The sequence below is a fragment of the Pseudopodoces humilis genome, chromosome 3 (genome assembly GCF_049639895.1).
Source record: "Pseudopodoces humilis isolate 2021_Gansu_Grassland_sample_001 chromosome 3, ASM4963989v1, whole genome shotgun sequence".
NCBI lineage: Eukaryota > Metazoa > Chordata > Aves > Passeriformes > Paridae > Pseudopodoces > Pseudopodoces humilis.
Window position 1 is genome coordinate 25245726 of NC_142202.1, and position 26799 is coordinate 25272524.

At 40.8% G+C, this 26799-nt stretch overlaps 1 protein-coding gene across 3 annotated transcripts in view; it reads left to right on the forward strand.

Moving 5' to 3' along the window:
• Nucleotides 1-3153: 3153 nt before the first annotated feature.
• The window catches only part of PPM1B (protein phosphatase, Mg2+/Mn2+ dependent 1B), a 61202-nt gene continuing 37556 nt past the window's right edge, over nt 3154-26799 (forward strand). For 2 of the 3 annotated variants that reach the window (XM_005523386.3, XM_088052761.1), the window contains exon 1: nt 3660-3734. The gene's annotated coding sequence lies outside the window, so the exon portion shown is untranslated. Of the gene's footprint in view, nt 3175-3659; nt 3735-26799 lie in introns of those variants that run through there. The other variant, XM_088052762.1, reaches the window with a different exon arrangement.

Below are 26799 nucleotides of genomic sequence, written 5' to 3' on the forward strand. Positions count from 1 at the left end.
TTTGTGATTTCTTGCGGTATTTCTGTACATTTTTGTTTTAGTTGTTACTGGGGAAAAAGCAGCTGCTACAGTAAATTAGAGGGAAGAGTCAGTGGTATCTGAGTATACAATGTACATACTGAGCAAAATTATCTATTGCTACCCGGGGTATCTCTCTGGCAGGTGCCCAAGAATCAAAGTAGAGGATGCAAACAGGGACATGATAAAATTACAGCCCAGTTCCATACCTGCTGAAATTTGTGCAGGATATACCATTACTTTAAAGAGTGTCAAGCTCTCAAAAAATTCCTGGTGGATCTCTTGAAATAAAAACAGTTTTAAAAAAATCCAAGAAATATCTAGGCTAAGTAAATTTTGCATTCATCAACCCTAAGATACAGCAATTTTAGCCAGGTTTGTCCTTGCTTTAATAATATATTATTTATATTTAAATTACTATAATGAGATATAAGGGAAAGGAAAGGAAAGGAAAGGAAAGGAAAGGAAAGGAAAGGAAAGGAAAGGAAAGGAAAGGAAAGGAAAGGAAAGGAAAGGAAAGGAAAGGAAAGGAAAGGAAAGGAAAGGAAAGGAAAGGAAAGGAAAGGAAAGGAAAGGAAAGGAAAGGAAAGGAAAGGAAAGGAAAGGAAAGGAAAGGAAAGGAAAGGAAAGGAAAGGAAAGGAAAGGAAAGGAAAGGAAAGGAAAGGAAAGGAAAGGAAAGGAAAGGAAAGGAAAGGAAAGGAAAGGAAAGGAAAGGAAAGGAAAGGAAAGGAAAGGAAAGGAAAGGAAAGGAAAGGAAAGGAAAGGAAAGGAAAGGAAAGGAAAGGAAAGGAAAGGAAAGGAAAGGAAAGGAAAGGAAAGGAAAGGAAAGGAAAGGAAAGGAAAGGAAAGGAAAGGAAAGGAAAGGAAAGGAAAGGAAAGGAAAGGAAAGGAAAGGAAAGGAAAGGAAAGGAAAGGAAAGGAAAGGAAAGGAAAGGAAAGGAAAGGAAAGGAAAGGAAAGGAAAGGAAAGGAAAGGAAAGGAAAGGAAAGGAAAGGAAAGGAAAGGAAAGGAAAGGAAAGGAAAGGAAAGGAAAGGAAAGGAAAGGAAAGGAAAGGAAAAAGATCCTAGCTATGTCTTGAGTCCCAGATCATAAGGACAGTGCACAGTTAACTAGGTTGATTGGCAGCTGGGCCTGGGCACTCAAATTAGCTTGCCTGTGAGTAAGTTTTCTATGACAGAAGGGTAACCGCAGTCTCAGCATTCTGGCTTTTTCTGAACTGGCTCACGAGTGTCTGTGCTGAGGTAATCTAGGTTTCATTCTCATTCAGCTCTATCAACTGGTAGGGAGCTGTGGGAAGCAGCACTGGCACACAGGGGTGAACTATCCCATCTTTGCGGTGTGCAGTAGATGCATTTGGACCCACAGAAAGGAAAGCTTCGGCTCTTAGAGCCACGGTTGCATCAGTCACCTGAGCAAGAAAGCACCCTCAGAGCTCTGTGCAACGATTTTCTAACGTGAGTGGTGGTGTCGATAAACTGGGAGGTAAAAGCTGCATAGCATATTCTACACTATGGACGTAACTCCGGAGGCCCTGGAAAAATAACCCCATCATGTGTCTATGTGGAAGACCGAAAGAGAATTTCAACTCCAGAAAAAAAAAAGTCCCGTGTTTTTCAGGGTCAGTTCCTTTTGTAAACACTCCAAGAAATTAATAGATGAATAAATAAAAATGCTGTACTGTGTTTTGAGTCGTGGTCTCAAGCCCTGCCGGTGATGTGTGTTCATTCACGCCGATGTATCAGTGTGTGGGGAGGAAACACCTCAGCCTGAAGAAAAGGACAAGGGCATCAGCGAACTGTGCTGTGGGAATTAGTATGCCATTTCTCGGGAGTGTAAGGCAAGGGTACCCCTACCAGCTTTCCAGGAAAGCCTATAGTGTACGACTGCAGCAGTTGAGCCGCCGTACAGAGCTGTAAGGTGAGGAGTGGGTCCCTCTCCAGCGAGGTGACCTGCAGCTGGCTTCAGACAGCCGTTGACTGAGAAAGGTGGGAATAGCACGGGATTACGAGGGATCAGACAGATTTTCATGTTCTTTCCTGAATAAACAGTTTTGGTTTGGGGCAAGAAAGAAGCCGAAGGGCAGGCGAGCCCACGCATGGTGTTCATTACGGCCTCCCGCGGCGAGGCTGTCGCTGCAGCCGGAGCGGCCGGCGGCGGGAGCAGCTGCCCATTCCTGCACTTCCCACCTGCCGTGACTCAGGGCTAAGAGATTTAGGGGTGACCTTATCGCCTTCTACAAGCACCGAAAGGAAACTGTGGGGGTCGGCCTCTTCTCCCAAGCAAGTAGTGACGGAACGAGAGGAAATAGCCCCAAGCTTTGTCAGGGGAGGTTTAGGCTGGGAATCAGGAAGAATTTCTTCACAGAAAGGGAGATTAGACATTGGAATGGGCTGCCCAGGGAGGTAGTGGAGTCACTATCCCTGGAGATGTTTAAGGAAAGCCAGGATGTGGGACTCGGTACCATGGTCTAGTTACACGGTGGTGTTCGGTCACGGGTTGGATTCGATGAACTCAGGAGTCTTTTTCAACCTAATCGATTCTGTGATTCAGTGATTATACTCTTCAGGCGGCCCCGGTGTCAGCAGGGCTCGATGGAGTACCAAGGGCGACCCCGAGACGCCTCACTCGGGCACCCGAACGGGGTCGCGGCCCCGGGAATGTAGAGGACCGAGCCACCTCCAGCCTCACTCTTCGGTGCGGTAGCACCGGGAGCACCGGGACCCCCGGCAGCGCCAGCAGCCCTGACCGGCGGCGACGGTAACCCCAGCTCCCGCCTCCCGAGCCGAGCGAGACGAAGCGGCTCCCGCCGGGGGCGGCAAGCCCCACCCCTCGCGGGCGGGACACCTGCTCCCGCGCGCTCTGATTGGCTTGCGGTGATGTAATCGCGCGCACATACGGGTACTCCCCACTGCCCCCCGTGGGGCATGGGGGAGGTCGCGCGCCTCTCGCCTGCCCCGCGACCAATCGCCGTGCGGAGCGACTCGGCGCGCGGGCTGGGCCACGCTCTGCTGCCCCGCCGGTCACGCTTGATTGGCAGGGGTGATGGCCAATCAGAAGAAGGCACCCGCGGGTCGGTGCACGCCCCCTTGTCGAAGCAGCGGCCGGGGCGAGAGAGGCTGCGGGAGTGGCGGCGCTGGGAGCCAATGGCCTGCAGGCAAACCGCGCAGCCGGGAGGGAGGGGATGTGGCGGCGGGAGGGAGGCTGGGAGGGGCGAAGGTGCTCGCTGACAGCCGCTTCCGTCAGTCCTGCCCGAGGCTTCGAGGCCGGAAAAAAAAAAAGTGCGGAGGAAGACGGAGTCCGTGCTCCGTCGTCTTGATTGACGAGAGCCACAGCCAATAGTAACGAAAGCAGGCGGGGAAGACCCAATCAGAGAAAAGCTTTTGGGCTGGGCCTAGGTGTGAGCGGCGAACGCATCTACTAATGACAGCGAGGAAGGGCTGTGCCGACGGGGCCGGCGGCCAATGGTCGGTGGGATGGGGCGGGCGGGGCGAGTCTGGCCCCGCCCAGTTCTCCCGAGCACTGTGACGCGGGCGGGGGCACGGCGGCTCCAACATGTCCGCGCTGCTGGCGGCGCTCCGAGTGCGCGACCGGGCGGCGGCGGCGGCCGGCGGCGGCCAGCGCGGGGCGGCGCGCGCCTGAGCCCGTGCCAGCCCCCCCCGCACCCGCGCGGGGCCCGGCGGCGCCGCCGGGCGCCGGGGGGCGCGGGGTACACAGGTAGAGAGAGTAGCCGGGACAGAGCGGGGAAGGGGCTGAGCGGGCGAGCCGGGGCTGGGGCTGCAGCGCCGGGGGGGGGGGGGGGGGGGCAGGGGACATGGCGGGCGGCGGGTGCGCCCCTCGGGGGCGAGCGGGGGTCGCGCGGCGCGGCCGCGGCCTCCCCGCCGCCACGGGAAAAGAGACGGCCGGGGCCGCGCTGACACGGCCCAGGCCCCACACGGCCCTGAGGCTGGGGAGCCGGCAGGCCTGGCCTCGCGTGGGTGGCCCTGGGGAAGGCGCCGGAGGTGTCCGGCGTGTGCCCGCGGCCGGGCCCGCGCACGTGCATTGGCCGGGGCCTGGGGAGTGTCGGGCCGGGGCCCGTGTTCCCGACGGGCTGTGGGGGTGGGGGAAGGTGGCGAGCGGCGGGCACGGCTCAGGTGTCGGGGGGAGAAGCTGCCGTAAGGCCTGGGTACTTGTGGCGAGCTGGGATGAAATCACAGGCAGATGGGCAGTGCTTGAGTGTCTTTAGGAGAAAGGAGTTGAAGGCAGTTCTTGCTCGTAGTTTGGAGCTTGGGGGCTCTACGAACCAAATGGATATATTTTTATTATAATTTACAGTAATACCTCTCTCGGAAGGAGGGAGTAAATTTGATGAGTTGAGTTGGAGGCAGCTAGAAAAATCTGTACCTGTCTTGTTTTGTGTGCTGCGCTAGATTGAGGGATGTGTTTATACCGTGGGGATGCAGGTGGTGGGTGAAACCACATGTGTTTGGGAGTAGCGGTACAGGAAGGCCTGTGAATTTAGGAGTAATAGGTAAACAGGCTTCTGTGTGTTGTGAGAAGTAAGGTGGTAAGTTGGCAGGCATCTAAAGGCTGTGGAGGAGGGAAGCTTTGGGTGGTAGGGAAGCCTGTGTACAAGTTACAGGCACAGTGGTAACAGGTTGCTGCAAGGTTCTGAACTTGTTTTGTTTCGTGGCCAGTGTGGTTAGACTTAATGTGTGAGACCTTCATGTGTAATATGAGCTGGTATGTAGACAGTAAGTCATGCGTGTTCCTGCTGCTGTGCCTTGCTTCGTCTGCTGCTCACGCTGGGAGCTGAGAGAGATGCCCGGCTGTCACCAGCTTGGTGAGCTCTCTGTCTGGTGTATGGAGATGGGCTAGAGCAGCAAGCAACGTGGTCTCTGACCTGGGAACTTGTGAGTTGATATTTCACCTGTAATGAAATGGAAAGGCTGGATATTTCTTGTTTGGCCCATGGAATACAAATGGGAAAACATGTAGCAGATGCCATGTGTTGGGATCATGATAGTACTTCTTGGAGAAAAGTCTGTGCATGTGCTGGGGAGCTGTAGAACTGTAGTTATATATTTTTTTGACAGGTATCAGGCACTCTAAATTTCTGTCAGTTAGGTCATCAACACTGTCTTCTTGTAGGTAAATTTTCAAGGATGACTGTGGACTACAGAAAAATGAGGGGGCTTGCATGGATATTTGGGTATGGCTGAAAATGGGGGGAAGGATGAATTTGTATACAGGGTGAAGATTACATTAGGCTATGTATACACATGTGTATCAGGGGAATGGTATTTGTGTAAAAGGGAAACTGGAGTTTTCGTATTGCTGAGTTAGTCTGTGTATAGAGAGAGGAGGCAGGCATTTTTGGCTGAGGCTATGAAAAGTTGAAATGGCGTGGGGGAGGGATGATGAACTGGCTCCAGAGTCCTGTACAGGTTGGAGGCTGTGGGGATCCTTTGCTGTTTATGCTATGGAGAGAAGTATTTTATAGTTATGGCACCTAGTGAAAATGAAAAAGTGAATAAAGATGATGAGGCAATTTAGTACAGTTATGAATATTATTGGATTAAAGAAGATTAAAGGACAGTTAGGGGTTTTCTGGTAAACTGCTTTTTTTTGTTTATTTTGTTCTGTTTGTTTCACTGGATAAATTGACCATTAACTTTAAGAGTAAACTTCGGCTGAAACTAGCACTCATAATGGTGTTGACAGGCCAGCAGCTAATTAAAAGCACATCATGTGGTATAGACAAGCTTGTGTGTGTGGCTCCAGTACATCCATTATATATATTTATTACATGCATTTTATATACCTTAACACTTAACTGAGTTTGCATATGTGGAGTATATGAAATCTTCTATACTGGACGTATACTTGTGTTTGAGAGAGGGTTAGTGCATCAATATTTGAGGGTCAGAGATTTGTGAAGATGCAATCCATTTAGAATGGAAAGCTGCTTGGATCAGTTGGAAATGAGGAGTAATTACATGTGTGAATCCCATGTTCTGCAAGTTTATGTTCTGTTTATTTGTGTAGCCCCTCATCTGTTGTTCTGCAGATATTTAGAGGAGGCTATTACATAGGACAGTGATTTAATTAAGGCACACAACATCAGGATGAAGGAAATGTAATTAATGTAGTATGGAGAGGGCTGCATGGAGGGTGCTGAGGACCAATTTTTCTTTTACAGTCATAGCTATGAGGTGATCAGTTTGTGACATAGGGAACGAGAGAAAGAAATTAGTAGTCTTGTACTTACCCTGGACAATTCGGTTCTCTTCTTGTCTCTGGTGTGTATTGCTCTTTTAAACTTTTCCAGTGAGTAGTGTCTACTTCTGGCTTAGCAAACTTGTCTCAAGAAATAAAAACCTATTATAATTGAAACTCAAGCCTGTGAAATCTGTGTGTTGAACAATTGTTTCACGTGCTCACTGTCAAAAACTACTGCTCTCAGGGGTCCAATGGAGCCTAGAGAGTATTTCTTACATGAATGTGTTGCTTCCATATCACAAAAGGGAAAGGCACTAAAATCTGCTCTTAGTAGTGGATGTAAAAATCTGTGTTTATGAAGTATTTGTATTACTCTTTGGAGCAGGGCTTACTAATACTGCAGCAAGGGATGGGAATGTGCGTAGAACAGTGTTCAATGAGTATTGAATGTCCTCTTTAAAGGGAGCAAACTACAGCACACCTTGCTGAGCACTGCCATAGTGTTCAGTGGGGCAGGGGTGGGCTTGGTTTGTCAGTGTGGTTTCTGTTGCATGGTTTGGTCTGGATTTTTTTTTTTTTGTTTCTTTAAAAACAAAATGCAAAAAATGATAATTGATCACTTGGTAGTGCCTTGCATCATCAGTCCAGTGGGAATGCTGAAATGTGCCATATAGGTCTACTGCTGTAGCTTAGAAAGTGGGAAATAGCTGTTTTTTTCCAGTCAGCACTGGAAGATAATTAGCTAACCATTGGTTTTTACAGCACGGTCTCTTCCAAGTGAATGGGAAAGCCTTGGTGAAAGAATCCAAGCTCAAGACTCTATGTTTAGACTGTGGAGAGTGATTATTGTAGCAGGCCATACATATCTTTGTGTCCATAGTTGGGGTTTTTTTCCCTAGTATTGATTCTTTCTGCCCACTACTTTAATCAAATATGTTCGATTTTATTTGGGGTTTGTATTTTAGTTCTTGCCACTTGTCCACTGGTCTCTCTGAATTCAGTGCTGCACTTCCCTTCCCTGTAAAAAAGAAGCATTCTTCAGATCTTTGGCCTTTTAGCAATTGAAGTGACTCAGTCTGAGTGTTGTTCTTCTCAGTAAATTGGAGGAGAGCAGTGGTGATTTCTTAGGAAAACTGTTGAAATAAAAACTTTTGTTGTCTTGGTTCCTTCCCTATGTATTACTTTTTTAGTTCTGTGCTTCAGTTTATGCTTGGCGGTCTTCATGATTTGGCTTACAGCTGTACATGGTGTGAATTGTGACGACTTCTTTCTCACTGTCTGTTAGCAGCATGAATGCAGCATGAATGTTTTATGCATCTTAGAGGAGTCCAGTTTAGTACCAACCTCCAGCATATCAGGTATAAATAAAATGTTCAGTGAATTTAATGTCAAAATTTGGACCAGTAATTGCAGCTTCTTAATTAAAAAAAAAAAAAAAAAAAAGAAGCCACCCAAATAGAATGAACTCTGACTAGAGGAGCCCAGAAAGGTGAAATTGAAAGATGATCCCTGATGTAAGAACAAGGATGCAGAGTTCCCAGAAAGATATCAATACTGCTTTTACTTAACAGACCACTTTGCAAGCTCCTTAGCTGTTTGGATGATGTCTTTCAGCCTTAGGCAGATGTCTAGTATGGGAAACTTTGTTCAGACTGCTTATAATTTGCTTAAACCTTGTACAAATTTATATTTGTATTATATGATAAAGGCAGATAAATATTTGGAAGAATTTGAGTGTCACTCCAGAAGAAAACTGGTCTGAAAATTGTCATGAGATGGTAAGAAATTACTGAGCAGAGTTAGCTCATCTCTAGTTTCTTGAGATGAGCAGTTCGGCTCGTCTCAGTTTCTTGAGATATTGTTGGCATGTTGAAGCATAAGGGATGCCAGTGAGTGTAGGTTAAATTAGTCTTCTGGCTCTTGGAAAACCCTGTGCTGGGAGGGAAAGAACAAAGGTGTTTTAATGTAGAGAATGATGCCAGAAAGGAAAACTCAGTGTCTCAGCAGACAGCAGCCTTTCTTATAATTTTGAAGGAAATTACTCAGGCCCAGGTATTTTTGTTCTGCTATGAAAAATGTTATCCACAACTCTTTTTTTCCCTGTGCGCCATTAGTTCCTCATTAACATTACTTCAGTGTGTTATTTTATGATGTCACTACATTACTATCTCCTGTCGTAAGTTCTCTTGATCTTTGATGGGAAATAACTTTATTCATTGAGTTTTCTTTCAAACAAATAGTACAACTAGGTGCTGAAGTCCAATTTTGCAAGAGTTAACATGAAACAGATCAGAAAAACCTTGCTTAAGGATGTTTCAGACTGGGCTGCTGGAGAGTTTAAAATGGCTCTTTAGTGAGTATGGTAATGACATGTCAATAACCACGAAGTTCCAGTTAAATCACAAAGGAAAGTGTCATTCGTTCTTTGCTGTTTTCATGGGATTAGTGTGTTAACAGAAAATGTCATCTTCAATAATCCTACTTTTGTGTCTACACCCCAGTATAGGAACTTGACCTTTACTGAGTGTAGAGCAAACATGACTCTGAATTGTTAGCATATGAATTAATTGTAAAGGAGGTAAAGAAGGAAGATGGTAAGGATTTGTTGAGCAGAGGAGGTAGCACATTATTCTAAGTTTTTCATGCAGTACTGTTTTGGTCTGTTCTCACCAGCTTGTTGGTCCTGCTAAAGGCAGGTATATATTTTAAACTGATGATCATCCATTTAAAATTTTATAAAAAAAATAAAAAATTGTAGCAGGAGAGAACATTTCAGTGATGGAACTATTTGTAATGAACTGATATTTTTGTTCAAATGAAACAATGAATGTTATGTTGGTCAGCTTATTCAAAAAGAAAAAAAACCCCTCTGTTCTGGTTGCTTTGTTGGTTAAGCTGATGTGCATGTCATTAAAAGCATTATTGAGTACATGCTGCTCTTCCTTTCCTATCACCACCTCCAGTGGAACCTTTGATTGAGCTATGTTTTCAGTGTTATTTGAAAAGTTTTATAAAACAGGAATTGTAGGTGATGCGTGAAGTATGTAGATCTTGGGTGAGTTATTTTTTTTCTTGATTCAGAAAGCTTTTCTAGAATATCCCACTAGCATTTGAAACTCCTAACCTGTAAAGGGGTGGAAACAAATGTGGATGAGTGCCGATTCACTGCTGCTGTCATTACTCCAGAAAAAGGAACACCCTGTGCAGGCATATTTTCTAGGACTTTTGAGGTGCTTGTTGGCAGCTTAAGTCTGTGGGTTTACTTCCTGCTGCTTGAGGCTCTCCTAAATGACTGGGCAATATCTGCCACATTGATTATATTTATGTTAGCAAGCAGTATGCTGCAGTTGAAGAAGGTTGTAGAGTGAAGCTGTAAGTTAGGTAGACTCGGTGTCCCCAGTGTGTGTACTTCGTGGTTATTCTGGGCTAATTGTAGTCTGGTTCAGTGGGCTGAGTATGTTCCAAGCTCTCACAGAGTTTTGATGTAGGTTAATCTGGGAGATGCTCAGATCATGTGTTCAGAAACTTCTAAGAGATGTGAACTAAAATACAGGAAGTGGGTGACAGATTTACTTCAAAATCATGCTCCTAACTCAAACTGAAGTGGCAATACAGCTGTACCCATTGGGTCTCCAAAAGGCGGGTTAGAGCATTGCAGAGGATGCTGAGCTGTGCAGGGATATAGCTGCTTCCTCAGTGTTGCCAGGCCTGCAGAAATTGTCCTGCTGCTCACTGACTAAGGATTGATTGTTTATCTTGACTGGTAACTGAATATCTGCTCCCAAGTTATTGTCCTTAGGTTTGAAATTTTGTTGTGTGAAAATGACTGGTGGTAAAACTACAATAAATTCTGGAGAGTAGTTCTTTCATGGTTTTACTTCAGTTAATCAAGAATGAGACTAGCTGTGTGAACAGCAAGTTATGAAGCCTGACTTCCTGTGGCTTTGTGTCTTGTGGTTGGATTTTTCTGGGTGTAGGGTATTGTGTGTTCTGTAAGTATTCTCATGTGTTTGGGGCACTGTCTATTCTGTATGGGATGATTGTTTTGGTAACACAGCTGAGCTTCTGCTGCACTTGTCCTCAGGGGCCACTAGTTTGGATGTCTCTCCTTGATGTGACTGTTTATTTCCACAAAACTCACAGGACCTGATTATTTGTGAAATATTTACTCTTGTGTAAACTTTGGAGTTGTGTTTCAGTGAAACTGTGGGGACACAGACAACACGCACTGTAGCTTGGCTTGCTGGGGTTTTATTTTTTTTTCCACTGATTTCTTGTTTTACTCTTTGTGTGTGTGGTTGGTTGTCTGTTTTTAAAAAAATAATTACTGCTGTTTAAAGTTTCTTCCAAAAGAGTTGAGTATGTTCCCCATAGCATTTCAGGGAACATATCTAGAAATATGTTCTTCATGTCTATATATATATTTCATATCTAGAAATTGTGTTCTTCATGGCAGCTTCTTAAGGGATGCTGAAAATCTCTATAAGGTCAGAGTCTTCAGAGTGTTCAGCATACTTGTTAAACCACATCCAAATAAATATTGACAGGTGTAAAGTTGCCTTTGTATATTGCAGCTATATATGTGGTACCACATGTAGTAGTTTTGGACCATGATTCTAGGAGAGAAGTGAATGAGGGTTTTCACGTTGCATAAGTCTCTGGAGTACAGCTAGACTGGATTTAGAGGGTGGTGGATTAGCAATTGGAGGGGGAAGGGACTTGTGTTTGTGATTGCCCTTGTGACCTTGAAAACTGCTGAAACTGTCGTGTGCTTTGAAACTTCACAGATGAGAAATACTGTACTGAAACTATGTGGTACTGTGGGCTGTTTTGAGAGTTTTGTCTTCAGTATACAAAGCTGAAGAAATTGTTCCTTTTGCTTCTGTTTGAAGTGTGTCTATACTCAAAGCACTGCCTTCAGAGAGCTGTAAAGGTATGAAAGGTGAATATAGTGCAGATGTTACTTAGTGTTTTTTCTGTGTCCTTTTTTCTCCCGTTCTCTTTACCTAGTACAGTAATGAAATATGTCTGTAGTATTTGTTCTGGTTCCTGACAGGAAAATCTTATCCTGATCTAAAGGTACTCTGCATGCCAGCTTGTGCACAAGGCCTCTTTTCAGATATGGTACTAGTTGCAGGCCCTGGTTTCTGGTGTCTGACATGAAGCTTGGTTCTCTATTGAACATTTGATAAAAATGATTTATAGCTGCCTTTTCACTAAAAGGGTACTTTTTTTGAGTGTTTGTGTTCAAAGGAAACATGAAGTTGTTTTTTTTTTTTATTTCAGTTGTTGTAAAACTTGAATCCAGACCTAGCAGAGGTAGTCCACTGACTCCCCCAGGTAGTGTTCAGTCTCTCATCTTGAAAAGTAAAGCAGCTCCATCTAGCTCAAGAGAGCCCCAGTGCACAGTACAGGCTGTTAAGGCTCACAAATGCCTCACTTTGGGTGTTGTCAGTAAGAGCTGAAGTGACGCCTCTAAGGAGGTTATTAACAATGTCTAATTACAGGTGGGATTTACACTCAATGAGTGTTATTCAGTAATTGTGGGACTGCTGCCTATACATTAATCAAATGGACTCCACAGATGGGATGTTTATCCATTTGCTAGCTTGTCATGTTTTTTGTGCCTTTATCACTTTTCCAGGAGACATATTAGAGCAAGAGCTTTTTTTGTTTCACTTTTCCTTTTCTCTGAGGTAATGTCTTTCCTGCTCTTTTCTTTGCTGATTGCTTGTGCTGGAGGATGAATTTATTTGCCTCAACCAAAGCCTAGGTTGTGTCTGATTATGTTACTCTGAGGAGTAGTTATCTAAACAAGTAGAAAGTTGTGCACAAGAGTTCAGATAATAGAGGTTTTATGCATAAACAAGATGAAAACAATGTTGTGAAAACAAGAGAGCTGGGAGGAAGAGGGGAGTGTGAAACCTCTTCTGTAAATCCTCCGTAAGTTCACTGCAATTCAAACTGCTGTTCAAAAGATAACCTCCAGTCAGTAAGCATTCAGTCATTTAAAAAAATGCATTTATAGTAGGAATTGTTTGCTTTGTGTGAGGTTTTCCAGCCAGCCCTCTTTGAGATTCTGTGCATCTCTCACAGTGTAAAGAAACTAGAAGCAGTTCAATGTGTCTCTTAAAAGTAATTTGTGGGATCAGGGAAGAGAGAAGCTTACTTTTGTGGATGATTACATTGGAAAGAGATGTTTCACAGTGTTTGCTAGAGTCAGACGGGCCTTAAGAGTGCATCTGTTTTTCCATAAGTGGTTGAAGTGATAGTTTAACATTTTCCTGTGTTTTAAAATTGAAGCAATAATTAGGCTTGTGTGTGATGTGGAAGGAAAGGATAGTCAGGACTCTGCTATAGTGCCAATGATGTTTTGTATCCTACTTTTATATCCTAGTAAACAGTAAGCTTATTTTACTTTTGTTTGGCCTTTGGTTTGTCTTATGCTGAACCATGTCTGTACTATTAGGGCTTCTTGCAGTGTTTGAGTGTGAAAATAATGGAGGTTAAGAGCTGTTGAAGATCGATAGCTAGTTTGTAACATTAAATTAAATTGGATGACATCTCAATTTCTTAACTAGAACATACTAAACACAAGTAATTTTAGGCCAGAGAGCTTCTCTAAAATATTTAATGAACTCACATATAGTAGCTGTTAAACAAAACAGCTTATTTTGTGATTTTGACTATTGTTATTTTATTTTAAAGTATTATTTTAATTTAAAGGAAAAAAGAGAATGCTGTAAACTTAGTATATCTGACTTTTGGAGGGAAGGGAATAAGGTTACAAACAGTTGAAACAGTTTTTTAACCTGAAGTGCAAGTGGTGCTGGACTTCTGCAGTCAGAGGGGAAGAAATACAATTTCAGTATAGTTCAGATTCTTGAAATTAACTTGTGTGCTGCTGTTACCAATAGCAAGAAACAGAATTTAACATGGTTAGAAAAATGTAACTACAAAAGGTACTCTGCAGTTGTACTTTATTAATTCATGTTTGAAAGAAAAAAATAATTGAAAAATACCATATATTCACAGATGTATTTAACAAACCACACTATTTTCAGTCTGAAGTTTTTTGTATTTCTGAATGTGTAGAGAGGGAATGTAGGGCTCAGTTACTGCTGGAAGTAATCTTTTTTCACTGTTCTGTTTCATTCAGTCTTAGCAGATTCAGATGTGTTTTGTATAAACAAAACCAAAAAATGTCCTAACTAATTTTTTTGGAAAGGTGTCTTGAGGTTTGTCCAGACTTGGAGCCTGATTATGATGTCAAGTTTCACAAAGAACAGGAAGACAATGTGGAAAACTTGTCAATAGGTCTCTCCCTATTGTCCCTTCCTCCAAAGGTCCTGTTTATTGAAGCACTGATTGAAACAAGCTCTTGCATATAAAGCACATGTGACAGCTTAGATCTGTCATGAGTTGTCAGATTTGTGCTTAAAGCCTTTTTCTAAAGTCAGGTAATGGTCCTAAAACACTATATTGGAAACTCCAGAAACTTCATCTTTTTCTGCTTCTTATCTTCTCTATAGTAGTCAGCATCTTAAGCTACCACTAGTACAATAAGTGGTGAGCCAAATCTGTCTGTGAACAACCTTTCTTCTGCACAGTTCATTTTGTTCCAATTTCAGAAGTTGTTTTTTTCCAGTCAGTGTTTATCTTCTCCTTTTCCCGAGTCAAAGTTTGATACTGTTACTGCAAGAGAGAAACTGAAATAAGTCAAGAGAGGACGTGAAAAGTAGTGTTCTTAGTAAGGAAGAAAACTACAATGCTTTCTAAAGAACTTATTGCATAAATTCACTGATAACTTCACCTAATCCAGAGAATACTTGAGTAGGCAGAACACAGTATTCATTGAGGAGTATTCCTTCTTGCTCCCATTATGGGCATCTGTCTTTTGCTCATTTGTCTGTACATAATTTTAAAGATTTTTATCGGCGCATACACTGTGCTGCCTTTTATTACTAAGTTCTGCTGCCTGCCACTACCTCTTGCTTACCTTTCAGAGCTATCCTGACTCTTTTTGATACTGGCATCAGTAAAACCCAACAAGTAAAAGTTGACCACTGACATTGCTGGGTGAGATGGGGAGGAGCTTCTTGCTATTAGTCTTCTTTCTCCATCCTTATTTTTGTTTATGTTTGGTTTCTTTGGGCTCATTTTCTCCTGATGAATCCACTTTTGAGAAGGACTGGGGGGAATGAGAGAAGATTTATTCTGTAGTGCTTTTTCCTGAACTGTGCAAGTTGTTGGGTTTTTTTCTCCCTGAATTGTGTAAAAAGTCCCAGAGATAGTGGAAGTCTTAGTGCTGTGTGGATTTAAGGTGTCATGGAATTGGTGGACTTGTGTCACTGTTGTTGAAGAAGCAAAGATTCTTTTAGGGTTTTTGGATGACTGAAACCATGTACTTTGAACCACTTTGTTCAGAGAAGGAAAGTAAGAGTGAGCTGATGTGACCCCAGATTAATTTTTACATTAATAGGGGAAAAAAGCAATGAAGCTTATTAGGTCCAACTGCCAAAGCGTAGTGCCTTCAGAATTCTATAGACAGGAGAGTTCATGTAATTTGGTTGAAGCTCAGCTGCTTCTGTGTTGGTTTCTAGTCATTAAATCTTATACCTTGGAGAGAGTGCTGGGCACTAGATACATCAGCTTTTTTGTCAGCCAGGCACTGCTGTTATGTTTTTGTAGGTGTTTAAAAACAATGGGTATAGCATCTTCTTGGAAGCTGAGTCACTTACTGTACATAATGCAGCTTTGATTTTGTCTGTCATTATGGAGAATTTGTTCCCTCTACCCAAACAGATTTCTGCTGCATGCTGCCCAGTTGGTATCTGGTATTCCTCTATTTAAGGGTTAAAGGTCCTTAGAATAGTTTGTTTTTTCACCACTTTTCAGTGTTGATACAGTACAGAAAAGAGTTTTAGCTAAGCCTCTGCACACACTCAGGCATTTGCTTCTGGAATCTACCATAATCCTGACTTTCATTAAGGAAGAGGGTCTTGTGTAGTTACCTCAGTATGTTAGTAGTGTTCTATTTCTGCAGTTCTCTGCTTCTGACCATATGTGAGATCCTCTTCCTTCTCATGTTGATACTTGGTTGTGTCTCATCTCATGGTAAGAGCTGGGTAATGTGCATATATTTGGTACATATAGCTGAGATTAATTTTCTTTTAGTTCAGCTTCTTGAATCAGCTTGCTGCATGAGGATGTGAGAACAACTACTGATGCCAAAGCTGGGGAAGAAACTACCCATGACAGGAGGTGCGTTTACAGCAGTTATCAGTTCAGTTTAGCCTCACTTACTGTAAGACTGCATGCTGAGGTACTTCAGATGAGGTTCTTGTGTAGTTACTAGCGTTGGTTCTTGACGCTGGTGGTTTGGATACCTAATGACATATCTTGTGAATGGAAGTTCTGTATTTACTTGGAGTATTACTCCTGATGAAGACCATAGAGAAGACACATACCTGTGGCAGTGTTAGCAGTGCTACCAGTCATGTTGCAGTCCTAAAGAAAAAAGTGTGGAATTCAATGTTGACATTAAAACATCTATTATAACTAAATTAAAAAGGTCACCCCCTCTTTTGGATTTTCCCCAAATGCATAGCCTGCTACAGACGTTTGTATGATTCCCTTCATAGTAGTCATTCCAGTTTAATTAAATACCAGCACTTGCTGACAAGAATATCTGTAGGTACATGAGAAGACAGAAGAAACCAAAACTTTGTATGGGAAAGGTCATGGTATGGAGTTTGTCAGAAAGTTTCTGAGCAAGTCAAGCTGTTTTTTTGTGCTTTTTGTAACAGTTACAGATTTCCTTAGGGGGTAGGAGGACTGCCTCAGCTCATCCACTGTGGTGTTTGTCACCACTTAATTTACGGTTAGAATATCTTACCCACTGCCTGTTTCAAGCCTATGTTTTGATGAATGCAGAGGGACCAAACTATTTTGGGTGAAACATGAGTAATGTCATCACTAGTAGAGAATAGAGTTTGCAGTTGTTTGTCAGGCACTGGCTGATTCTGTGTCCAGGAGTTTCCATATTCATTAAGTTTTGGAGGCTTCTTGCAGTAAGGTTGGGGAGAAATGCAAACTATCTGAAAAGGCGTAAGCAATCTGAATTCTAGAAATCCTTTACAGGGTTCATAATGAAATGTTTGAGTTTTCTTGGTCATTTGCTCTTTTCTACTTCTTTCTCTTCTCTTTCTCAGATATCCATTTCTTTAATAAATTTTAGATACCGTTACAAAGACCAAGTTTCCCTTTCATAACCTCTGCTGTTTACTGTCTTGTAGACAGATATCTTGAAAACTAGCCAGAAACTGAATTGTTTGATGTCTGTTTTTCACACGTTGAGACCTGTTTGGTTTTTTTTTAACGCCCAGAGTTCTTGTATGTAGGCTTCAGAACATTAGAATTCTGCAAGTTGTTGAAGCATAGAGATGGTTCCTGTTCACTGTTTCAGGCATCCTTGCTGTGTTATATAATAAAAAAAGCTTTCTGTGTCACTTAATGAAAATGTTAAATACTACTTTATTCAGATAGCAATATCAGTAAGTAGTTTATATAAATCTGTAGAAAAACATTTTTGAAAAAGGTGACTATTTTCATTCTGCCTGGCTTTAATGGGGTCAGTCATGCGTGGCTGACCTCACTGCCTTCTGTCAAATGGCTAGGTCTTCAGCTGAGGATAGAGCAGGGAAATATTTTGGTTTTTTTTGACCTTAGCAAGATGTTTTGGTGTCCTTCAGCATATTCCTATTTACAGTCTCAATGGGAGGATGACTAGACAAATGAAAACTGGTTGAGGAGTCATTTTGAAGGGTGGGTGGTCAATGGTTCATACTCTGTGCAGCTGTTACAGCTAAAGGTCCTCAAGGGTCTACTGTCTACTAAATAAAATTGTTTTAACATGATCTCTTGTTGACTGTTTTTGGTATTAAGCAGTAGTTATTTAGAGTCTGCCTATTGAGCAGGCTTGGAATAAGTAAGGTACGTTAATTGAATAAACATTTAATCTAAGAGAGGAAAAAATACTCTTTTTCTGTGTCAAAAATGAAGTTTTAGAACATTATAGTTATCAATATGTTTTGTCTCTCACCTTCGGTATTCTGAACCTTGAGGTAAAACACCAATTTTTAGAGCATTTGAAGTTACTGGAGAAGGAGGGGTAAGCAGGATGCTGGGTTGTGAAACTAAATCTCAGCTTTTCTGAGATTAGTTTCTTTTCACAAGCCTGGACAAAGAGGGAAGTGAACTGTCATCTTAAATGCTACATGTAGACAATCTCCAGAACAGACAATACTTGAGACAGATTGTTGCTGCAGAAACAGTATTCTGGTCTGTAAAGGTGAGGTGGTTTAAGTGTGGTAGCCCTTCATCATGCTTTTTAAGGAAATGCAATTTTATTCCTTTCTTGTAACCAAGAGAGCTTAGGTGTGTTTCTGCTTGTGTTTTTAAGGAAATATGTAGTGGGCTGTGATAGACTACTTTGTTGTGGTTTCTGTGCTTTAAAGTAAGTTTGAATCTCAGCTTTTACTCTTTCTTTTCCTTTGCATCCAGGATGTGGATATATTACTGTAAACAATTGCATTAGTATGCCAGACTTCTCCATTATCTCTGCGCTTAAATGTGCATACATACACAATTGTATGCAGGTTCTCCCTGTCATGTGGTTTACATATTCCTGGTTTGGAAAGGGATTTGATTACATGACATCTTTAAAGGTGGTACATATTGAAAGTGGGAGTTTTTTGGCAAGTAGTGCCCATGGAATGGTTCGTATCTTAGAACCCTTCATACTTTCGTCTTTAACATGTGAAAAGCAGTCACTTGATATTTGGCGGCATTGCCATAGACAAATAGGAACTTCTTGTCTAGCTTGGCCTCTTTCAGTAGTTCACAGAGTTTATTAGTTTCAATTTAGCTGTTATTATTATGCATTTGAGTTAAAGATTTTATTGACTATTGTGTTAAACTAGGAGAGAAATTGGTCAGTTCTTCCATCTTACTACTTTCAGACTCACAGGCTCTTCTGCTTTATTCACCCCAGTATACAAGGAAGAGTCTCTAAAGTGAATCTTAATCAGAAGGACAAAGATCTGGAATTAATTTTCTTTTTGTATTACGTTTAAGGTGTAAGACTATCAAAATTGTCCACGGTCAGATGACACAATGCATGAATACTGAGACTTGGCAAAATGATACTGTTTCTGAGTTCCTGGCTTATATATTATACTATTCCTGCAGAATGTTATCACTCTTTATTAACTGTTAAATACTTCTGCATATTTCTGTTGAAATGCACTAATGATTAGAGGTACGTAAGCTAGCTGTGGCTGTGTTCCTTAGCTAAAATAGTCAAGTAGGTTGCTACTTGTAGCTAATGCTTATTGCAAAGCTGTTTTTTGAGTAGTATGGGTGTTGCTAATTATAAAACTAATACAGTAAGTTGCATGATATGGAATGTTTTATTAAATTGACAGTTATAGTCAATAGTTATAGTGTCTTAGTAACTCTTTCTTGTTTACTTTGTGGTCCTGTGCTTAGTGAACACACTTTTGAGTAATATTTTGGTCACTTTCAAAATATCAGGAAATAATTTGGATTCAGAGGGCAGGTTTGCTGCATTTTGGCGGAAATGGTAGATGCATTTCTTTCAATGAAGCCATAGTTTCAAGCACCTGCACAGTCACCTTTCTGTGAGTTAGAGCATGATCAAATAGTAGGAGCCATTAGCATTGTTCAGCAGTGATGCCATTGCCTTCAGCTTACATGCGTAGTTTAACAGAATGTTAATAGTGTTTGTTGTGTCATTCCCACACTACTCCCAGGGAAAAGTGGAGTATATATAAACATTTTCATATATATATGTAAGTTGAGGTTGTTCAGGCTGGGGAAGAGAAGGCTCTGGTGAGACCTTAGAGCAGCCTTCCAGTGCCTAAAGTGTGCCTGCAAGAAAACTGGAGTAGGACTTTTGACAAGGGTGTGCTTTAATGGGACAAGAGGTAATGGCTTTAAACTGCTGGAGGGTGGGTTTATATTGAATATTAGTAAGAAATTCTTACTGTGAGGGTAGCAAGGCACTGGAATCAGTTGCCCAGAGAAATTGTGCATGTCCTGTCCCTTGCAGTGTCCAAGGCCAAGTTGGATGGAGCTTTGAGCAACCTGGTCCAGTAAGAGGTGTCCCTGCTTGTGTCAGGTGGGTTGGAACCAGGTGATATGTAAGGTCATTTCCAGCCCAAATGAGTCTTTGAAAACTGGAGAAGCACATAGCCTCCCTTTACAGAGCAGGTATTTCCACAGAAGAGAGAATACAAGGCCATGGTCTCCAGTCATAGAAGTGATGTTGGAGACACTCAGTAGGACTTGGGAGATGTTTTGGGGATGAATGTGTAAGTAGCACTAAAGATAGGCAGCTGATGGCCTAATGCCAGCTCTTCAGTTTTGAGGGCGTGGAAACTTACCAAAATTGGTGCTTGTTGTGCTGGTGCTTGTGCTGTGTTTAGCATCTGTTTGAAAGCTCAGATCAGCAGTCTTCTATTCACATACCTCTTTCTGATTTTTTGTGACTGGGGGTCTGTTTTTTATATAGTAAGTTTTACTGAATTATATGTGTAATCCCCAAGGTAATTGTTTGATTTTCTTTTAAACTGCTAAATTAATCTGATTCTTTCAGTTGTCATTCTGCAAATGCCTGAATACTTAAGAGTATTCCTTTGTGTGCCATGATTATTTTCTAGATTTCTAGTTTGATCCAGATAGTTTGTTACACTACTATAGAATACATGCAGGTTAAGTTTTATGGTAGTAAAGTGGTAAGGCTGATATGTAGGCTTTGGAATATAGAAATAATTTAAAAATGTGTTGACAAGTTGTCTTATAAATGTGATGACAGAATGGGGTGTTTGCCCCCTTGCTACAGTTAATGTGTTTTTTTAATGCGTCTTTGTGCTAAGATGTTTCCATCAGTGTTCAATGCAGCAAGGGCATGTCTTGCAGCCAGCAGTGTACAGGAGCAGTAGTAACCTTTGGTAGAGCTGGAGAGATGGTGTCTTAATCTGTGTTATCCAAATTTGCCTTCAGCTGATGTCTGAAATGAATAACATTAAGTGAATGTTCAATTATTAACATGGTAACTTTCCCAGAATCCTTTTGGCTGTCGTGTCTATCACTTTGGCATTGACTGCCTGCTGCACGCTTAAGCAGCTTCTCTGATACTGATTTTTTGAAAATTGGCATGATCTTCTAGTATGTTATTTTTAACATTCTTACTGACAGAATTGCCCTTTGAATTTTTGCAGGTATAGTTGTATTGTGATACTGGTATAGTGGTGAAATTAAAACAGTTTTTACTCAATAGAGGTATCTGAAAGATCAGCATTGAAATATATATTGCAAACTGAGAGTTTAAACTATTGATTAAAAGTGACTCCATGTGACTTATTGTGGAACTGAGGTTGCAGTATGAATTGGACAAAACTTTGAGTTTTTAAGCTTATAAGTTACCAAGTAGCTGCTTCTTGCCAAGTACTCTTGTGTGGAAACAAGTGAAACAGTTCAGATAGCCTCAGTGCAGACGCCTGAAAAAGATTCCTTGTGTCCAGGCAACAATACTGGAGCCTGCTGCCAGAAAAAAAGGTAATAGAAGTTTGCTTCACTCTGCAGTTCCTAGAGATAGTGATTTTTTAATTAGACTTCTTAAAAAGTTTCTCTAGCCTGATAGAGAAGTAGAGCATCCTGTAAAAGAGCAGAGGAGAGAGGATTGTGTTTTCTGAAACAGTCTGGACAAGTCATCTGTGATCTGAAATGTGACTATCCACACTATGGGTTGAATGTCATATCATTACAGGTATATTGATTCTTTTACAGTATGGGAGTACATAATTATATATTGTGTAGGTTCAGCTGATCTCTTCACCATTGGTTAGAACTGCCTTAAAAGTGCTTTGAGATACACCTTATCTGAAATGAATCAAATCGGGCTGATTTAGGAAGGTGATAAACTGTGTTATCAATAAGGAAATGGCTTTCTAAACAAGTGGACTCTCTCAAAAAAAAATTAATTGCCTTTACATTTCTATGTGCTGATTCTGTTAATAGTAATACAGTGCTGTCACTGAAGTAACTTTGCTAGTAATTAGAAGAAGCATCTTAGCTTGGAAGGGACAAAGAAAAAGTGTTCTAAAACCGTAATTGAGATATAATAATAACTATGTGTTTTAACAGTTCCTATTTGGAACCTTCAGTTCCTGTATTACTTAAATTACTTCTTTTGAAAGATTGTGTCTGTAGGCTGTGAGTTGACATAACAGATGCCTGAATTCTCTCTTTCCAAGCTGCATGCTTTGCAGTAAATGTTAGAATGCCTATAGCATCATAACTCTTAATATTTGGCAGCTCGTACTACTGGTTTTCTTATGTTACCAATTTAAACATGCTGGTGATTTTATTGTGGTGTTGAATGACCCTTTTTGCATTGAATTTAACTCCTGATGTATATAAATTTAGCAAGTGGTAACATGGCTAAAAAAAGCCACAAATAAATCCAAGTGTCTAAGTAGTGTGGCGGAGAATTTATGCCTTCTGTAACTGTCTGCACATCAGCAGTGGCCAAGTTGTTTTCTTTTTTAAATCTGCAGTGATGGCTCAGTTTTAGTGCAGTTATACCTGAAGACTTATCATTAGAAGCTGAAGAGGAGCTTTATTCGTGAGAGGGGAAGTCCTTCCTCTGATCATTGGTACCATATATAAAGAAATAAAACCCCATTCTTATTATCCCCTTTTAATTTGATACATCTTGATTTGTCATTGTCAAACATACCAGCATTAGGGAATTCTTGCTGTATTTTTTGTTCCTGGTCCTACATGAAGAACTGTTGTTATTTTGATACTTTTTGTGTTGTTCTCCCCCCCCCCCCACTTTGTGGAGTTTAAATTCCTTCTAAAGTTTGGGTATACTCATGGTCACACTTAAGGTTGTGTTATATTTGTAAGATGGGGAAAAAATGTGATTAGTTGGCATGCATTGTTGTAATTGAAGCATATTGTAATGGCTTCATTCCGCTAATAGACAAAATGTGATGCTGTTGTGCCTTTGCGAATCCTTTGTGGGATATTTGTTCTAGATACAGGATTTGTGCAGGAAGACATGTATAAACCAGGTTTAAGTTTTTTTTGGTTTGTTTTTTTTTGGGTTTTTTTGGGTTTTTTTTTGTTTTTTGTTTTTTAAAGTGTCAGGAACAGCAGAAATTTAAGATATGGTATTGAGTATAAAAAAATTCCTAATTGACTTCAATGATTTAGCAAGACTTGATTCAAAAGCTGACCTGTTCTAAATACATTGGTAGCCAGCAGGAGCTAGGGTGAAGTTCTCTACCAGATAAATATTAATTTTTGAGGACTCTGGCTTAAATATCACTGAATACTGGTCAAAGAGGAATTAGTCAAAGTAGCTATCTGCAGATAATCTGTTCTTTCCTGTTCTGACCATTTCATATGAGACACTCAGAAGGATATTAATCTTTTGAAAACTATCAGATTTTGACTGTGACCTACAGCTAAAGCATCTTAGAATTTTGTAGCTGTTACCTTTGCTGTCTTAGTAATGAAATTATACAATTAGGTCAATTTTCTTAACTTTATCCTACAGTGCAGTGAGTTTATTATGGAGTTTATTATCCAAAAACATGTACTTGCTACTGAATTAACTGATCTGAACTATGTTGCTTTCTCTGATTTTGCTGACAATTTATTCTGTAGGAGTTTATGGTTTTATACTTAAGATGCCTTCTTTGAATGGCTTAACTAGAAAGGGCTAAGCCTTTTCTATTGCATAATCAACAGGATTTTTATTTTCAAGATTTCTTCTGAACTTGAATAATACTGTTGTTTACCAATAGCTTTCTTCTAGGCAAAGGAGTGACAGACTCTGGATGCTAATTAGTAGTGCTATTGTGGGTAGAGTAGATGAGACTGTCAAGTGAGGTGTGGTTTAGGGACATGCTGTTTTTTCCCAGAGGACTTCAGAGAAGATGTGACTTGTAATATTATTATTAGGTGACAGGTGTGTTGGATTATTTCTCAGAACATCTTCCCAGTGGTCAGGCTGGTTTTATGGACCTCTACGAAATTGAGGTAGTTAACAAAGACAAGAAACAGACAGATATTTTCGAACTGACAAATTAAATATTTCTACCCAGGTGTTCTAGCTAGTTATGTGATATTAAATTTGCCTCGTGGGGAAACAGTGTAAGAATGTGCTCAAATGATAGGCACTGCAGTAATAGTAAGTATGATCTTAGGTTGCCCATGCATATCACTTCAATGTGTCTGAGCTGGAATTTTAAGTCCTTATCAGGGAGATGAATGATTGTAGACTCTGTCCTTTGCATCAAGGGAAAACACAAAACCATACAGAATACAAACACATCTTTCTCAATCTGTGACTCTTGGATTTCTGTTAAAGGCATAATGCGTATCTAGAACTTTACTTGCACTACAGTTGTTATGTAAGGTAAGAAAAAAGCTGGTTAAAAACTTTTGCAAGCTTTTCTCTAGAAAGTCCTAGCAGCTCCAGTAAACATGTTTGTTCAGAGTTAAAGTTCTCTGTTTACTATGCTTTGTTGTTTCAGTTGAGTGTTTTTTTTTTAAGAAAACTAACATATTCGTGCAATATATTTTTACTCTTGAAGGTACTTCCTTCTTAGTTCAGCTAAAGATCAAATAACTGAAAATGAATGTTTTTTACTTGGGTGTTTTTACTGAAGCATGTTAGATGTCTGCGCTCTTCAGTCTTCTCTCTTCCTAAAGTTGGCTGTTTGCAAAGTTGTCCAGCATAATTGATGGAGAGATGATTCCACATTTCTCTGCTTGAGTTGCACTGTGCATAACTCTCATCTATTACAGAAGAATAGAGAAATAAGTGCTTGCCAGTGATCTCCCAGTAGGCAAATGCAGATTGCATACGTGCATTCTGAATTCCAGTAAGGCTGGCTTTTGGTCTTCCTTCATCTTCTCCTTGTGTAATTCAACAAAGTTTGATTTCCTCATCAGCCAGATGAGCAGTCTCTGCTTCAGGCATTCACTTTTACCAGTGTAGCTGTCTGTATCTCTGCTCAGCCACAATGCATGGAACAGGAATGGGCTGCTGAGAGCAAATACCACTTAAGCTACCATTGCTGCTAAGATAGCCAAACAGCCATAATTTGAATATACTGATCTAAAGCTTACCTGAAAGTGAGTCACAGAGAATTTAGGAATTACAAAAGTGCAAATATGTTTTAAAGACAGGTCTGCAGGAAGAAAGTTTAGAGCATCTTTTTTAAGATGTATCAAAAAGCAGCTTTCTGATGCTATAACTGATGTCCATCATTTGTGAGGTGATGTTTAAAAGTATGGATTTAATTAGAATGCTAAGCCCATGGTATTATCAAGCTTTTAGGAGAATGGGAAATACTGGTCTAACAGTACTCCAGTTGGAAATGCATAATTTCATAGTTGAAATTACTAACTGGCTATAGAACTTCTAACTGCAGACTTCAACATGCTGAATTCAGCTTTGAATGGAACACCAAGCACAAGGGGTTTCTTTTCAGGAGGTTCTGGCTTTTACTTCTAAAACGCAGTGGAAGAATACTTCTGCAGAATTTTCAAAATTGTAATATTATATTAAGTGCTTTAAAAAGGATAAAGCACCTAAATTGCTTCATAGAGTTTTGAACTTTAGTTAATTCTCCTTACTTTAACTGATTAATGTGAATGTCTTAGTGCAGCTTCCATGTTTGAAAAGGTGAAAAAGAATTCATCAAAAACTCCCACACCTGCAAACCCACAAATCAAGACTTTGTTCAGTCTTGGTTCTGTATAGAATGAAGAACCACTTAGCAAATGTAGAGAGAATTCATTATCTTTTATTACAGTGGATGAACAACTCTCTCTTTAGGGTGGAACTTGTGCATTGTGTCAAGTAAGCAAGCAGAATATAACTCCTGGTTTAGTTTTGGCTTCGTCATATAGGTACAATAAGGAAGAATTACTGCATGAATTTGCAGTACTAGTGCATTCCCCTGTGCTCTCACTTTCCTCAAAAAGTCAGGTAGCCCATTGAATGCCTCTTTCAAGAAAGGGATGTTACCTTAGGTTTTACTGTATGTTGGAAACATGCCCTTGGTAGGTTGCAGTTTACTAACTAGCCTGTGGCATACACTGCTGCTCTTTTCTGTCTCCTTTTTTTCTGTCTTTTACTTCTGCAAAATCTTTGATTGTGGGTGACACACCTTACAGTTCTGGGGGGCAGTGTTGGCAGTGGTGGTATTGTGCTGTCATAGTGTGGATCAGGGCACATCAGATTATAGCTCTTTCTGTTGCTCAATCAATGAGCTTGTTTGTTTGTTTGCTTGTTTTAAAGCAGCTGTGATTTGGTTATCCACGAAAAGTCAGAGTCCAGGACTAGCTGGTTATGAGGCAGAATAAACAGTGTTTTTCTGGTACTTCTCTGGCCAGAGTTTGGAAATTTGCAAAGGACTGGATGTTGTAATGTTTTAAACATTAGGATTCAGCTTGAGGATCATTAGTGCTTTGCTTCCAGCATTATTAAGTGTGTATTTAATCATCAGGAAAACCAGCATTTGATGCCTACACTCTGTAAAATAACATGATAAGGTTCTTCAAATTTCTCTGGACTGTGTAATTTTTTTCTTAATGTGCTTATTTTGGAATACTGAGTTTAGATTTTAGCAGTGAATTGCTTATAATGTCTTTGTCTATTTGGTCTTGTCTTCTGAAGAAAATTCTATAAACATGATCAAATTCAAACACTTTATTACCCAGGGAATATTTAAGTTTTTCTGAATTAAAAACTGTCCACTGTAGGGTGCTGGTGCCTTAGTAGCAAAAAAGTTTACTGAACTAACTTAGTCCTACTAAAATATTACACATTTACATAGTACGAAGACTTAAGTTGCCCAGAGAAAATGTTTAATATGTCTTGTAATTTTATTAAGCCTTTAATAGGATGCATTCAGCTTTATTCTTGTGATGTAATTTGTGATAAACAATCTGGGGAAGACATTTACATTTGTGTATTGTAAGCATTTTTGGCAGTCAAACTGTTAGGAGCTGGATAAAATGGTTTGTTATCCCAAAGCTGCATCATGAATCTAATCTTTTCATACTGAGAGGAAACAACCCATGCAGCTTATTTGGAGAGGTACCACTGTGCAAATTAAGTAGAAGTAGTGTCCCTTCATTGGGCCATATTCAGTGGTAGAGGCGCTTTTGTGTTTGGGACATTTCCCACTTCTGACTAGTGAGATGGTGTACATAGAATTTGTATAAATGCAATCGTATTCTGAAGTAAAATGCTCAGAAATTAGCCCAAAATATCTATTTTTTAATCTGCCCTGCTGTAAGCAGCCTTCTGGCTAAAAGCTATCCTGGTCTAAGGAATGCTCTCACATCCTCTGTGGAGTAGAATCTGAGAGGGCTCAAGGCTCTTGTTTCTGAAAAGCATAATGCTCATCTTCCAAGGCTGCTTTTGTGAGTTTGCCACTTCTAACGGCCACTGGCCACAGAAGCA